The sequence below is a fragment of the Pyxicephalus adspersus genome, chromosome 6 (genome assembly GCF_032062135.1).
Source record: "Pyxicephalus adspersus chromosome 6, UCB_Pads_2.0, whole genome shotgun sequence".
Taxonomy (NCBI): domain Eukaryota; kingdom Metazoa; phylum Chordata; class Amphibia; order Anura; family Pyxicephalidae; genus Pyxicephalus; species Pyxicephalus adspersus.
In genome coordinates this window covers 94,474,594-94,491,951 of record NC_092863.1, presented here as the reverse complement: position 1 = coordinate 94,491,951, position 17,358 = coordinate 94,474,594, and the positions used below count along the sequence as shown (strand labels likewise).

The following is a 17,358-nucleotide window of genomic DNA, read 5'->3' as shown; positions in this document are numbered from 1 at the left end:
ATGGAAGCATAGACAAAAACATATTTTTAGTGAAAATGATTATTCAAAATGTAATTTTAATGTTCTCCATGTTTTCTGTTCTTTCATCAACTTCCTGAATGAGCTTCACAGGAATGAAATATTTCGCTAATAGGGTTTCACACAGAAATATACATTTAATGCATATATACATTTTAACTGTTCTTTGCTTCTTGTCCATACAGAAACACATTTTTCTGGAGTTTTTTGTCTGGAGTTAGGTTTTAAATTGCCACCTGAGTTCACCTGTGATAGGTCACAGAGTTATCTAAACATGAAGACAGTAGTTATATAGTATAGACTATTATATTAGTAAAGTACCCAACCCATTAGGGGGGGTTGCGCATGAACAAAAGGTTATGGATTTCATCTACATTCAGATTCCTAAATCTTAAACTATTGCTATAAATCCAAGATAATGTTCCAAAGAAACTCCAATCAAGATTGTCCTATTAAAAAAAATCACACCTTTATCTTTACAGGCATTTTCACAGAATGGAACGAATATGGCACTACCAAAAAAGTTTGTACATCAACACTTAACCGTCAATTCATAAAACAATGAATCTGATATTTACTAAAATATTCTCTAGTAGGGAACTTTCCAGGTCCATGTGTTCCAAACACAGTAAATTATTCTCTACCAGGGAATTGTTTTGGTGAATATCAGAATTAATGCTTTATAAATAGACCCCTTAATGCTCAAGTAAAGAGAAAAACAGGCCAAGGACTGTGGAAGGCATCTTTCATCTGTAAACCTTTATATTGTAAATTTAGCCATTTGGCAGCAGCTGACCTTAAACTTGGCTAATAAATTGTAAGCAATATAGTTCATATCATAGGCATTAATATTTCATAAACAACCGCCCAGCTTGTATTTATATTTATTGATCTGCATCCAATAAAGAAACAGTCTTGCAGCACTCAATGTTATTTATTCCAATGATTGTGATATTGCTACATTGCAAAAGGCAACAGTTTCACTCCATCACGCTCAACCTTTCCTGTAGCCAAAATGGCAACATTAATTTTAAATACTTATTTTGCTATCACTGGGGATTACATTACTCAGTAGCATTACGTGTTAATATGCCAATCTGATTTTCTGTACAGTTTATTCATCAAGGAATTGTAGCAGCTGTATGTTATCCAACAGGAATTATAGTCTTCATTCCAGGATATTTAGAATACATAGAATTTTCCAGCAACTGCACAATAACTTTACATACCAATAATAGAAGATTAAAATCTACATTAAAAAAATGATGTCTTATTTAAATCATTATTGCATCAAAAGTGATAGAGTGTTTCCACAAAAAAACAAACTTAATAGGCATCCAATCACTGAAAAATCTCAAATATAAAATGCCAGTAAACTTTATTTATTCTGAAATTCCATAAAATCATGTTTGAAAATTTTAAAAACATAAAAAAATTGGACATAAACAATAAATTTGTCTCAAATAACATTGACGTGTTTCGCTCATACCAAAAAAAAATCTGAAATTGAGGGTGGTTACCAGGGGTGGACATAAGGAGGTGCAAAGTATGCCATTGCACAAGAACCCCGCACTCAGGCAACAGAAATCCTCAAGTCTATACAGCCCACTGTTGTCCACCACTGGGAGTTAACGTTGGTCTGTTACACGAGACATCCTTCACCTCTTAAAAAGCTTTCATTATCTCTTCATTTCATTTTGCCACGGTGGCCTTGAACACTTTACTGAGATTTTTTATTGAGGCTGATAAAGTAGCAAACATTTAATAGAATCCTATAATCCACAGAAAGGCTCTAACCTGTTTTCTACACTGGATAGGGATAATATTTAATTGCTTAAGTCTTAACCTTTAAGGATATGTGACTTCTTCTGGACCTTTGGATTCTACGAGTGGAAAACTGACTGGACCTTCTCTAGGTAGAAATTAAAATTTGGGATTGTCAACTAGCTATACCAAAGCATTTTCTTTCTGGGGCAAAATCATGCAGGGCATCATTAGCATTTCTTAGATTAGTTGCAAGGCTTTCACTTTTAAATTAAAAAAGAAAAAAAAAAACGTAACATCTGTATATATACATGCACTTCACGAGTTCTTCATGACACCGTCCTCCCTGCTTTTACAGGTTGATCAGTAATTATAAAAGAAGATTCTGAATAATTGTTTGATAAAAATAAAAGGACATTATATACTATATCCTAGATTTATATTTTGTAGTTTGATATTACCAGTGTACATATGTTTTTATGCTAGCCATCCTATAATATTGCATGGAATTGTCCCTGCAAATGGGAGCTGACAGCCAGCTTTGTGTCAGGGTTTGCTTGCTATGAACAGCTGATAACGTTAAAGTTAAATGAATCGAGTATGAGAAGTCACGGTGCTGTTCTGTATATAATTAGTTTTCTTTATCTGCTTTGAAAGAGAAAAGGCGGGTAAAAATATTCTGGTTGGAAATAAAATTGACAGTGATTTATTAAAACAAACAGGGTATTGTGTGTTTGATACTGGTACATTATTCAATTTTCTGTTCTTTTTATTTAAGCACTGACAATTTTCAGAGAATCTTTACCATAGGTCACTGCCATGAAAGTACAATTTTTTTTGCTACAACATATACCTAAATATACCTACCTACAACCTAACTCCAGGATTTATAGAAGACAATGTATGCACAACCAGTCCCGCAACATGCAGGCTTTATACTGTCTAGGGAGAACACATTTGTGGGAATGAAAAATGGAAAAGGATCTGGGGGTTCTGGTAGATCATAGACTAAATGATAGCATGAAATGGCAAGCTGCAATATCTAAAACTAGCAAAGTACTTTCTTGTAATAAAAGAGGAAAAGACTGCAGAGATGGAGACATAATCCTGGCCCACTACAAAGCATTGGTCAGACAACATCTGGAATATCAAACAAACAGTAATATCCAACCTGTTGGGTTTTAAACTGGCCACATCCCAAATAGACTTAGAAAGTTCTGGGGTGAAAGAGCACCTATTGATACGGGAATAAATATAATAAAATCTACTTCGTTATAAACAATTAAAATTGTACACACTTGGAATATGCAGTCCAGTTTTGGGCACCAGTTCACAAAAAGGACATTGTGGAAATGGAGAGAGTGCAGAGAGGGGCAACTGTAATGCGCCTGGGCACACAAACCACAACCAACTCCAGATATCCTTCAATCAGGCTTTTTTCAGTGTCATAAAGCACAGCAGGGGTTAAGTCCAAACAAGCAAAGTACAAATGGGTAAGGCAAAGGGAGGTCAAGAACAATCCGAGGTCAGGGCTGGCAACAGGCAGAATGGTCAGTAACAATCCGAGGTCAGGGCAGGCAGAGTTCAAGCAGAGTCAACTTCAGACCAGGTCACTATGGAGATGACAAAAGCAGGTAAACTTAACCAACACAAGGACGCACCCAAGCACACTGTGTTCACAGAGGCTTATAGCGGGCAATGGTGTACAGGACAGGCTCTCCCTAAATGGCCAGAGTGACCAATGACCTTGCGCCACCTGGCGCCGTCTGATAAGCGACTCACTCGGCCGCAGGGAATTCAAACTAACTATGTCCCGCCCCGGGGCGAGGCAGCCGAGTGCCACGCCCTCGGGGGGTACAAGAGGGACCCATTGTACCACGCGCACCTCTTTCCACAGCACCCCTAGGACGTGCACTACTTTGCACATGCAAAGGAGTGCTGAGAGCAGGAGTTTCAGTAACCACATCTGAAGGGATGCAAGGGATGCCGCCTGGCTGAACAGTAGTTTGGCCAGGACGGATCCCTCCGCCTGCAGAGAGAGAGAAGCTGCGAGCAGAGCAGTAGCCTCGGCCATGCTGCCAGCTACACTGGCGTCTCCCTCTGTGGCTGGGACCCCCAGGGACACCGCGGGCTCGCAGGACGGGTAAGTTCCTTACAGCAACTAAACTAATAAAAGGAATGGAGGAGCTCAGCTATGAGGAGAGATTATCTGAACTGAATCTATTCCCCTTTAAAAAGACACATAAAAGGGGGAATATGGTGACCCTATAAAAATATATAAATGTTTCTTATAGTCCAAACAGTAACAGTCCAAAAATCACATATGTGGCACAGTGAGTGATCCACATTGGTGACCCAGTAACGAGGTTTGGTGGCGTAAGATCTCATGCATAGACTGTGGATTGTAGAGATTGGAGACTTTTGGCACATATCAGAACGCTTTATTTGGTTAGGTTTGTGTTGGGCTAAGATTAGAAAGTATTAAGAGCATTAGCTAAAGAGTTAAAACTTCACTGAAGCAAATCCGTTTTTGCCTTTGTTTTATTTTTTAGATAAACTTGGCATGAGTACTTTCTGCCAAGTTGCCATTGTGGTAATTTTTTATCTCTGTGCCATTGACGTTTGGAAAAGAAATGAAAGATCTATTGTTACAGGGACAGAGGGACATGTCTACCAATATTACCCTGCAAACCTATTCTAACCTCTAAAAAGTGTTTTTTTTGCAAGTTATGTTCCAGGAAAAAGTTTTACCACTATTTACTATACAACAGGACCACAAATAAAAACCTGGCATGAGATTTAAGGTGACTTTTAGAGCTACACTGGCCACACTGGCCAATTAATTTAAGCTAAAGTTCTAGAACTTCAGCACTTGAGGTCACACACAAGTCAAAAGTAAATAATTACTACAAATGTGTGTGGATCCTGGCCATCGATGACTTAATTGAGGATCCCTGATCTAAAGCATCTAACTAACATCATGCTGTTTTGAATGCCTGGTGAATGGCATTTATAGAACCATAAATGGATTAATAGCAAACAATAATATAACAACTGTAGAGGGCACGTAGAAGTCCATGCTGGGAGTGTTGAAGGTTTAAATCGATCTCAGGACCTCAGAACTGCAAAGCAAGATCTTCACCACTGTGCTGTCCCCGTTAGGGACTCCTGCTTGGCACCATTCCCAAATACTTTATTGGGTACTCTGACAGATGTTTTTGTTCTGAAAAACCAGCAGTACACCAGAATCCTAAAGCCAAACAGCAAATGACTGAACAAAAGTAGTAATAACAACTGGAGATTTCTTGACCCCTCTATGTTGTTGTTGATGGAAGCAAATAATCACTGATTCCTTGAAACGCGGAACTGATCCGTAAATTCTTTTCTTAAAAGAAACATATAGCACATTTACAGTATATATATCAAGTTAGAGTTGAACAGTTCCAATGTATTTTGGTATGTGACAATAACATTTTAACATCCTTTCTTTACCATATTTTGCTACTGTATTTAACTCAAAGATTGGTAGATTCGCTTCTACAGTCGATCCCTACTTACCAGCTGTTGGGATGAGATATCAGCCACGTCGGGAGTGCATTGTTTACAGTGAGTTAGAAGGCTTAGAAGATTAAGAATTACATTGTTTAAAGGACCAATACAGCATAACAATCATGTATCACTGTAAAGTGAGATTGAGTTATGTAATGAGAAAATATGGCTTCCTATTTGTGCAGATAATTACAAATTATATATGTTTGTTGAAAGATTACCACAACTGTGTAAAGCTTCACCTAAAATGGCAACTCAGCATATGACGGCAGCAGCATGCAACATACCAATGCATTGTAAGGAGGGTCATGTATGTTCTTTTGGGGTGATGCTGTGTATTGGCAGTCCAATAGGCTGCTTTACCACTATAGTATCTGAAGTTCCAACTTTTCTGCTCATTGGGTATTGTGTATTGTATTGTAGTATTGTGTTTAGATGGCATTTTCAGTAAATTCAAATGCTGAAAACAAAGATCACACTATTATAATTGCCTAGCCTGCTGACCATGCAACCTCCATGGTTTCTACCACCAAAGTCAATGTCACTGCCAGCCACAGGCTATGTCCGGATTGGCGGTGAGATTGTGGTTTGGTTACTACATAGAGATTGAGAGTTGACAGTAAGCGGTTCAGTACCACCCGAGATTCCTGTTGTAAAATGTACAAACGTTGGCTCTTTAGGAACCAACACAACCGTGTGGACAGATGAGCAGCTGGTAAGGTGCCAGACCATGATGGCAACACAGGAATGCATATACCCTGGCTGAACTTAGCCATAGTAGCAGTGCCGGCGCCAACTGGGAAAACCACAGGGGGTCCAGGAGTCCTACGCTATTGAAAGCTGAGATTTCTCCAGGAACCACAGCTCTTAAAAAGAGTGAACATCAGCAGGCTGTACAGGGAATATGTTTTTTTTTTTACAGGTGAATTTATTTTTCAACTATTATATTTAGTGACCATGCCACTATACAAACCAGAGTTGCTTTCTGTCAGACACTAATCAGATTAGAGGTTTGAATATGGTTTGAATATGACTGAAGAGTATAGGGAATATCTCCAACTATGAATAAGAAGATGTTGATACACCAGGCCCATTGTGATTTCCTGTACGTGAAAAGTGAAGTGTGCTGGGATTTGCCCTCTCATTGTTTCCATTTGTCATTTCTGATTAATACAGCAGGATGCCTACAGGTGAGAAATAGGAAATTGCATTTAAAATTGTTACATTAAAATATATTGCAATTACAATGACATAACCCAAGTCTCCGATGTTGTTCACCAGAGACGCACTTTCTGTTAAAATGAAATTTTGTAAAATTAATAGGAAGTGACTTTACAACCAAGACACATTTAATACTAATAATTAAATATAATTATTGCTTCCTTTTCCAAAAGCAGCAACCTAAAGCTACGTACACACGTCAGATTTTTATCGCCCGATAATCGGCATCGGCCAATTATCGGGCGAAAATCTGCCGTGTGTACAGTCCACACAATGAATGCATACCAATATATATAGCATAGGAGGAGCCAATGATATGGCCCTTCCCATGCATCACACAATGTATGCACACCAATATATGTAGCATAGGATGTATGCACACCAATATATGTAGCATAGGAGGAGCCAATGATATGGCCCTTCCCCATGCATCACACAACGTATGGTGTAATGTACACAATCCCAGGTAAGTGTACATTACAGACACGGCCATTGGAGGGAGAAGCCATTGCAGAGGCTTGCCTGCCTCCCTCCTGAAACCTCAGGTGTGTCTCCAGCAGGACACCTGAGGCAAAATGGGGTGTGGGGTGACGATCCCATCCCCCTATGGAAGTGTTACACAACATACAAGGAGATGCATACATCATATACACACACAAAATAAATAGACAATTCATGAAAAAAAAAAAAAAAAAATTCATTAGGGCAGGGGTTCAGCCAGTAGGTGAGCATGGCCTTCCCCATAAATTGCCTACATTGCCTGCCACATAGGTAGGATGTGAGGTGAGTGTAGATTGCTTCCACTGCAGACCGTCCAATGAGCCCCCATAGAGCTTGCTTGCTTTTTTCTAGCATAGTACAATTTTGTATTTTAGGTCAGAAAATGACCCCCCCTCCCCATATTATAAACCTTTATGAAGGCTGACCCCGTGCACTTTAATGTCACATGATTTGCTGCTGTCTGTGATCATTGAGTTCATGGGTTCAAATCCCAGCCAAGACACCAAGTACATGTTCTTCCTGTGTTCCACACCTACAAAGACGGTAAATCCCAGCAACATGCAGATATCAGCAAGAGACAGGTTACAATGATATTCACCCGGTTCTCAAATCCGGACATGGCAGGGACATTCATCCCCCATAGCTGAGCATCTCTCTTAGTTGTTGGCTGGTAACCCCTTGGGGTGATGTAACATTATTAAATAAACCTTTTTATTTCATCATTACATTAGTATAAGTGTTGCTTTTCATGTCTCACCTCTACAAATGTGTGTAGATAATCTTTCAAAATTGTTTTTTGGAAATACAATCTGCCAGATCCTGTGCTGTTTGTAATATTGTACTTACCTTGTGTTTATTATAATGTAACTGTTACATCGCTTCTCAGCCTTTTGGCTCAGACCAGTTGTAAGCTCTTCGGTGCAGGGTCCTCTCCTCCTGTATCACTGCCTGTAATAGTCTGTCATTTGCAACCCCTATTTAATGTACAGCGCTGCATAATTTGTTGGTGCTATATAAATCCTGTTTAATAATAATAAATAAAAGCTTGTATCTGGGCCGAATGTGCTAGTGAGTAGGGTGCCAGCCACCTCGGCCTTGCAGGGTTCCTTGGGGTTCCCTCCATGCTGCTAATGGGGTAGGCGCCACCGGCGAGCGTGAGAAGCGATTCCCCCAGGCTATGCAAATAGTTCTGGCGAACATGGCAGCGACTGTGGTGTTTTGTCGGAGATGGAGGCAGCGTGCTTCTGTATGCATGTGTGAGAAATGTGGTGCGTAACTTATTTGAGAAAGATGATTCCATGCTCAAGTTTGTGGTTGACCGGATCTTGCTGTCTGGAGTCCAGAAGAATGAAGTTGCGGCTATTTATGACAGACTTTGATTTTGTTTCCATGGCCGAAGGTTTTTATAGAGATTTCTTGGCGAATGCGACAAAGAAGAAAAGTGACCCAAGATTTATTGGTGTAAAAACCGCGCATGCATGGGGAGCCGTGTGTCACTCAAAAGGGAAGAAACTTCTCCCAGGGTGACGCCATGATGCCAGAACCCACCCACTCTCCCATCGCAGGCTCAGACCTGTCCAGAGACACAACCCACCCACAGCCCTGAGCCTGCGATGTATCTGGGAGACATGGTCCGTGGCTCTGGCTGGTGCAACCCCCCCTGCACAGGGTCCTTCTTCTGACATCACTGGTGGGTGCACCGGCCTGAGCTGTAGCCCACCTGTCCCACTAGTGGGTCATGGACTGGGGGTTCAGGACCCCTTATTTACATTTGTATTTCTTTTAAATATCACAGTATATACTCGAAAATAAACCAAGATTTTTTTTACTTGAACATGCCATTAGATAAAAAAAATATATTAGATAATAAAATTATGATTGGGTCACACCACTAGATGGTACTTTGTCCTCATGTAAAGTGTAAAACAAACTCTTGCCATCTGAACGTTATTGACCTGATTTATTAAAGCTCTGCAAGGCTGGAGAGGATACATTTGTATCAGTGAAGCTGGGTGATCCAGCAAACCTGGAATGGATTCTTACAAAGTCTTTTGCTATTTGTTAGCAAATGTTTTTATTCCTGGACCAGATCTTTTCCAGGTTTGTTGGATCACCCAGCTTCACTGATGAAGTGTATCCAATCCAGTCCAGTCTTGGATAATCATAAATCAGGCTCTATTAATTATTTACATACTTTCCATGATAGGACATAGCACTGTGACCAACAATAATGCCCAAAAGATTATTTAAGTGCAAGTGACCCATCATACTTAATCAAAAGTACAAAATACTGTACCTGTAAAAAGGAGGGGGGATAAACAAACTGAGCATATGCAATTTTAATTTTTCCCCCTTTTAAACAAATGTTTTTTAAATAATGGATGGATGTGTTTATTCACATTAATTTTATTAGCAGCAACGGATGCATGTTGTCAATTTAGTTTTCTGTTTGTTTCAGGCAAAGGTTTATATTTGGATTGGTTTATATTTGAGTATATATGGTAAAAGTCATTTATATTTTGTGCGTTTAGAAACACATTAGCCTATATTTACATAATCTGTTGAGTTGGCTACGAGTAGCATCTGTAGAGGTCTATTTCAAAATGTTTACAGGCCTACAAAAGCATTTCCGATTTGTCTTTATCTTTAGGAGCAAAAAGCTAAAGTGAACAACTATGCACCTACTTTACTGTATGGTAAATTTATGTAGTTATATAATGTGAACATGAAAAGTAAGTAAAAAAGTAAAAAGTAAAAAAGAAAAGCATGTTTTTTCATGGCAATTACATGTGTATTTGTCCTTTGATATTAGGAGGGCGGGGGGGGGGGGAATATATCTTTATAATAGAGTGATACAATCGACATAAACAAATGCAATAACATAGGCTTCCACACTTTGGGTCTGCCCTAAAGTCATGGGGTATTTTGACCATTATGCTGGACACAGCTTTTCCTAAAACAGTTTAAACAGAGCACAGCCCCATCTCACTTTCGCCATCTGGCTTCTTCAGGGGTGTGTATGTTCCTTTATGTAGAGTATGAAAAATAGAAGCATATTTGTACTTATAGTAATCAATATTATATAATAGACATGAATAATGTATAATATACAGTTAGGTCTATACATTTTTTGACAGGGACAACTTGTTTCTAATTTTGGTTCTGTACATTACCACAATTAATTTGTGAAATTGTGAAATTGCTACAATACAAAATCTACAGTTTGGTAGATCATGAGAAAGAAACAAAGCACTGGTGAACGTAGCAACGCCTAAAGACTTGGACGTCTATGGAAGACAACAGTGGTGGATGATGGCAGAATCATTTCCATGGTGAAGATAAACCCCTTCACAACAGCCAACCAAGTGAACAACAGTCTCCACGAAGTAGGCGTATCGATATCCAAGTCTACCATAAAGAGAAGACTGCATGAAAGTAAATACAGAGGGTACACTGCAAGGTGCAAGCCACTCATAAGCCTCAAGAAGAGAAAGGCTAGATTGGACTTTGCTATAAAAAACATCTAAAAAAGCCAGCACAGTTCTGGAAAAACATTCTTTGGACAGATGAAACCAAGATTAACCTTTACCAGAATGATGGCAAGATAAAAGTATGGAGAAGGCGTGGAACAGCTCATGATCCAAAGCATAGCACATCTGTAAAACATGTATAAAACCAGAATGCTGGGAAATGAATGCCTGGCATGAACTGTTCTTTCTACTTTGGGTGTTATATGGCCACATCTAATACACCCTCAAACCCGCTGAAATCAGAGATGAGAGGAAATGACATCTGTCCTATTATGCTGTCCATTGTTTTGCTTCTATCAATGTATCAACCTAATTGTTAGTAGCATTTATCCTTTTCAATTCTTGGATTAGTTGAAAGTGGAACTTAACTTTACTTTGTGATCAGACCGGTCTTTATTATAAATAGGGACAGGCGATGTCCTTTCTGCGATAAGCATTCCCATCTGCCTCATAGCTCTGTGGAAATGTGAAAATTACTGATCTGTGCATGTTCATCAATGGTTTCCAGGACACCTGACAATCCTGGCTTTCTCCATGTTTGCAGGAATGAATGGAATTGGCCAACCGTAATGGCCAAAGATCCCAACTGGCCAAAGAGAAGGAGGAAGATGGTGGCACCCATCAAGAGAATGATGACAGGTGAGTATAGCAAGGATTAGGACTGCTTTATAGTGTTGGGAACAGACACATAGGCCCTGATTTATTAAAGTTCTCCAAGGCTGGAGAGAATACACTTTCATCAGTGAAGCTGGGCGATCCAGCAAATCTGGAACGGATCTGGTCCAGGATTGAAAACATTTGCTAACAAATAGCTTGACTTTTAGGAAATCCATTGCAGGTTTGCTGGATTACCCAGCTTCACTGGTGAAAGTGTATTCTCTCAAGCCTTGGAGAACTTTAATGAATCAGGGCCATAGTCTTTTTAACCTTTACAAAAAAGAAAAGACTTGGGATATAGGATTTGTCTTCTGACTTTAATGTGTCTCAAGAAAGTTGGGGGAGTTTACTGTTGGAATACATTGGAAGATGAAGTAGATAAGTATTTTTTTCATCATTAACATTCATACACCTTACAGACCTTAATAGAGTATCATTACTCAAACAGCTCTCTGTATAATTTTTTTAATTTCCTGTTTTAATAATGTCGGTAAACTCCTACTGCAGACCATTTTATGTCTCCTGCTGCAGGACATAACAAAATTCTCCAATTTACTTCTCTGCACTTAAAAAGTGACTCAATCAACAAATTTTAAGTCTTGTGGAATGCTGCTCCCTAAAGGCAAAATTTCTTTAGAAATGGGCAGTTATGGGGGTATCGATCCTTTGGTCTCATGCTTCAATCATTGCTTTCTACTTTTGACATCTAGGTCACTAAAGGACCCAAGAGGAGGCGAGGAAACCACAGAAGGCTGGGGGGGATGGTGAAGGAATAAGGCGATGCATGTTACTCCAAATTAGTACCAGCATTTTGCATTGTGGTGCCATTCACTTAGAAGTACTGTACTTTGCAATATCTCTTAGTAGTTATTCACATTCAACTGGAAGAGGTTTTTCAGCCTATCGAGGATACGTCTTCAGTTTTACCAGTGTAGGAAATACTTCAGCATTTATATCCATACATGAAAACATCACAATAAACCTGTATGGCGTGATGGGACCCCAAAAGCTAAATATTTGACTTGAGTGTCTACAACTTGAATAACTGGCCTTACAACCTTTATATTCAAACCATAATATTCCCATATTTTATTGAATATATCTACAATTCCCTTTTTTGTTGCTAAGTGTAATAAATGATAAGAGTTTCAACTACCACAGCCATTCATGCGTGCCTACACACTAATTATCCATTTGTGTTCATTTATGGAAAACCTGATAATATATATTAATTAGACTCAGCTAGCCATGGTCTTTGCAATATAAACCCTTGCCTGTCAGTTTTTTATTTTCACATCCCTATAGAGCGGAGCCATCAAAGGAGTTAAATCCACCCCTCTTTTCATGTTCAGAATTGTGTGTTTCCTCAGCAAGAACAAAGGATCAAGGCAATAGGCTTCCTGTGATAGAGCAGAGCATTCTCTATTCAAAGATAGACCCCAGGAAAGAATGCAAATATATAATAAGTTTTAGGTTGCTGTGGAAACAGTCAAATCTCAAATAAGAATGCTTGGTAAATCAAGTATGTGTCATGTGTTCAAAAAGCTTACATTTTCCAGTTAGTAAAGCAAGATATTTACCATCATGTTTGTGTATTTAGGGGATTTTTATATTCTCCCACTCATAGGTTTGTGTAAACTAAATTTTTGTTAAAGAAAACTTGTAGGATTATTCTTGCCAGGTTGCCTCCTAATGCCCTCTGGATAACAAGCAGTACCTGCATCATATTAATCTTTTTTGCAGCAAGGCTGAGAATTTACAATGCAACCCCTAAAAATGGAACCCCAAGAGAAAACAAAACAAAAAAAAAAGAACAAAAAAGCAATACTTACATTATCTTTGTCAATGTTCTACACAATAATTATTTTTATTGACTAAATGACATCTTTTGGTTAGAATAGTATTTCACAACTTTTTTTTTTACCATGGGAGAACCCCTAGAAATAACTTTCATGTCTTCAGTGAACCCCTGCTACAATTACTATATCCACAGCTCACAGTACATTGTGGGAATGGTATAATAGGTATGACTTCCCGAGAGAAAATACCCCAATGGTAAAGTAAATGCCGTCTATTCCTCAATTAATATGGAAGGACCATAAGCCACAGGTTGGGCTATTTTTGTCTAGACCAGGGGTGTCCAACTCAAATATACAGTGGGCCAAAAATAAAAACTTAGACAAAGTCTCGGGCCAAACTTTAAACTGAAATAGCAGCGCTACTACAATTCCCTGCGTCACGAAAACAGTCCAATGCGGGGCCTAATGATATGAGTGGACGGAACTCCCTCTTCACTGAAATAGCACCGCTACTACAACTCCCTGCGTTTATATAAATCAATCCAATGTGGGGCCACGCATTGGCAGAGAGGCCGGTGGTCTATAGACGCAAGTGATGCCACTACTACAATTCACGGCATTACTTGCGGCTATAAAACAGTCCAATGTGGCGCCACGCATAGGCAGAGAGGGTGCTGGTCTATAGACGAGAGTGATGCCGGGAATTGTAGTAGCAGCCCTATTTCAATGTAGCGACGGGCCAGCTGCAATTTTTTTAGGATTCCTTTGGGGGCCAAAAAAAACCAATGCGGGCCAGAGTTTGACACCCCTGGTCTAGATCATGTTCTGGAGTTGTCAGGGAATTGCAGATCTTCTACATGTGCAGATAGTATATGAGTAGTTTTATGATTTGTTCATGGGTGTTTATTGACAAAGAACTGATGTTCCTAAGCTATTACAATGAATGCAATGTAATCACTCCTATGTTAACAGATCAGAAATAAATTATTATTTTTGTAACACATGTGTCACTTTAAACCCAACCCCTATTTTTCTATCCTACTGTTACTGTACTTACTTGTTTGGACTGTCATGCTGACATTTTAAAGTCATTTTCTAGGTTTTCTCTGCTTTGTTGTACCTTGGCATAAATCAGTTGCCCATGCACAAAAAAGAACCCACAAATTACAGAGAGGTTGCCACGCTTTGTGGCCAGCAGCACAAATTCTACGTCTTAGGCTACATTTATCAATGAAAATTTTGTTCACCTGTAATGTTAGCAGGCATTTACACGCACTGGCTTGAGAACAGTCGTTTTACTTTTATGTGTGTTGTGCTATAAACTGGAAAAATCCTTTAATAACTAATGTCAGATGAAACTTGTGATCTTTTGGCTTCTTTGTTCTAGATATATTCATTTTCAGACATTTTTTAAATCTTTTTTTCTCAGAAGAAAATGTTAAATCTCAGCAAACTAAGACCTGACATTTCTCATGTTGGATTCACTTTAACTCTGTGTGATCTTTTCTAAGTGTTAGATCATCTAATTATCATGGTAAATGGCAGGCAAATGGTGATGCAGAAATAAAAAACACGGAATACAAGAATTATGACTCCGGGTTGGAATTAGTATGTTTTAATGAGCTGTGTCAATACCAGGTATAATATGGCTCAACTAATCAGGCCACCAGACCATACCAGTTGTCAAGGGTATTGTCAATCACAGGTATAGTAACGCCGAATCAGTAATGCTCAAATTCTGAATTTTACTTCAAGGGTAAAATAGCTGTGATCAGAGTTTTCAATTTCTATGGATTTATTTAAATACTATGAACAACCCCTAAAGTGGACCTAAAATAGCAAAAAAAATACAATGTCTGTCTTGTCAGAAAAAATCCCTGGTCCCTACAGGATTTTTGGCTTTAGCTCTATACCATATGGCATATGTGACGTGTAGAGCTTGGCTCTACGAGCAGCAGTGCATGCCGAGGAGTTACATTATTAGTGGCCATCCAATGGCCGAAAAGGATCACCACCGTCTCCGAAGTCTGCCATGGAGTCAATGGTGAAGATGGAGGCTTCCTCTTATGCACTAATGTCAGGTCCTGGACCTATCATCACTGCAGCATGGCTGCACACAAGTATGTCTGTGCTATATTCGGCAAATATGAAGTGCATAATTGCCGATTATGGCAGAAGCCACAGTTCCACTTGACCATGAAACCCATTCCAGGGTTGGAAGTGCCCTTCATCAGGGCTCAAAAGGTATAGTAGTAGCTTCAGTAGCTGCTGAAATAAAGCATTGGGTTGCTGATGACTGCACAAATATGTAGCTCATAGAGGTGTTGCAGTAAGCTACAGAAACAACTTCATCTACAAATAATCATAATAATAAGGCTACATTCAAAATAGTGGTGAAAAAAACATTAACACCCTGGGGGCCAACTGGAAGGCACAATGTGCCTGGGGATAGTAAGAGGTGCTAACCACTAGGCTAGAACTTCTCGAGTTTGTGCTTATAACTAGTGGATGTTGCCCATCCTTCCACCCCAAAGACACTTCTAGTAGTGGGAAAAAGTGTTCAAGGCAACTCCAGACTGAACTTGAATTATGCAGCACGCAGATCTTTTAAGTCATTATTACCCATAGTTCTTCTTTAAGCTAATCATGTTATTTTCAAAATATTTCTTCTAAAGTGCAAGATATTGATCACATTTGCATAAGAACTTACTGAAAATACTTTATTTGAATTCAAACTATTCTCTGTCATGCAGCTTGCAGAGCAGCTGGAGACCCCTGCAGTTCAGGCGTTACTCATCCTTACAAGACTGACAGCTGGGGGACGTTTGAAAGTCATCCTTGGCTACCAAAATTGCTCACAACAGAGCCGATTGGAAGGCAGCCTTTGCTTGTCTATCACTGAATCAACAGGGGGTTACAAAACACAGCTCATGCATACGCACTGGGAGTGGAAGGTTATTGTACAAATACAATGTTTAGCAGGAGGACCCCTTTAATTAATGTGAAATCCTCTGTTTGTGTTTTTTTCTCTAATTTGTAATAAGTTATCTTCTGGTGACTTGACTTCTCCCCTTCTCAGAATATTTGGGTTTAAATACTGTATTTAGAGTTTCTGTGACTGTGTGGGTGGACAGTATGTATGCCACGTATTATAGGCTTGAAGTAACTATGATTGAGCCGCACATGTGGCTGAAAGCATTTGTGAGCCAGCTGGGTTTTCCAAATTATCGTTGTCTAAGTTTTGACATTTCAGGCAGGCTTTTCCAAGAGCTGCTTTTACATTGTTATGTTATGGCAGAGACTATAAAAAATAAGTTGAATGTAAACTCATAAAAACAGATGTGGAATTTAGAAAAAGTTGCAGAGAGATGCGGAGATGCCCATGAAAGTGTTACTGTGCTTTGTACACTCTGCTATTGACAGTAGAGGCACAAAAGTGCTGGAGTATTGGAATGGCCCGGGTATTCAGTCAATGGCAAAAAGCCACAAGTATGTTCAGGGACTTCTGAGTGCCATCAGTTTTTATACTTGGCAACAGCTTTAAAGCCCTTTGGTAAATCAAGAAATATATAATCACTTGATATGGAGAACAAGGAGACAGCACCATTTTCTAGTTTGGGGCTTCACAAATTCAAAACTGCAGATTGATCCTTACCAGCCAGTCCCTAAAGGTCTCCTTGTGCTAATGACATAGGAATCTTGAGAGGACACAGAACAGGCAATCACACAAGTTCCTGGTCTACAACTTATTTTTGTCACTTCTGGTCTCAAGCACTTCATTGACCAAGCATTGCCATTTCTTAATCATAAACAAATTTGCATTTTAGGGATTTTTGCATTGAGAGTTGAACCCTCCTTGGGTAAGGCAATCAAATCCATACCTTTATTGTAGTGTTTGGTCCTTTAACCCACCAAAAGGCTCCCCCCTGGGTTTCTTGTACAGCTGAACCAATATGATAACTCCAAACTTCATGGACTTTTACATGTATGGACATGGCCAAGATCTTTGAAATTTGAAAGACAAATGGTGATATATTGGAGACATCTCTTGTACTGCATAGACCCCATCTTTTTGTACAGTACAGTTATTAACAATATTGCATGTTGCATTAAAGCATCCATTTTATTTTTTATGACAAAAACCCTACCTGGAGTATTCAAACACAAAACAACGCACCATAAATTGTCATGATTCTGCAGAGGGCGCACATTGTCCCACTAACGTTCTAAGACAATTTACCCGTATGCAAAAAATGACTTTCATGCTCATGTGGTATTTGGAACAAAAGGCAAAAGTTTAGCTATAATTATGTAATTAT

At 39.1% G+C, this 17,358-nt stretch overlaps 1 protein-coding gene and 1 long non-coding RNA gene across 2 annotated transcripts in view; both read left to right on the top strand.

Moving 5' to 3' along the window:
* PLCXD3 (phosphatidylinositol specific phospholipase C X domain containing 3) overlaps positions 1-17,358 on the top strand; it is a 74,852-nt gene that overhangs the window by 15,930 nt on the left and 41,564 nt on the right. The window lies entirely within an intron of this gene.
* LOC140332617 (uncharacterized) lies at positions 6,819-7,109 on the top strand. Its single transcript, XR_011921202.1, has 2 exons — positions 6,819-6,924; positions 6,955-7,109. It is a non-coding gene; the product is annotated as an uncharacterized lncRNA (long non-coding RNA).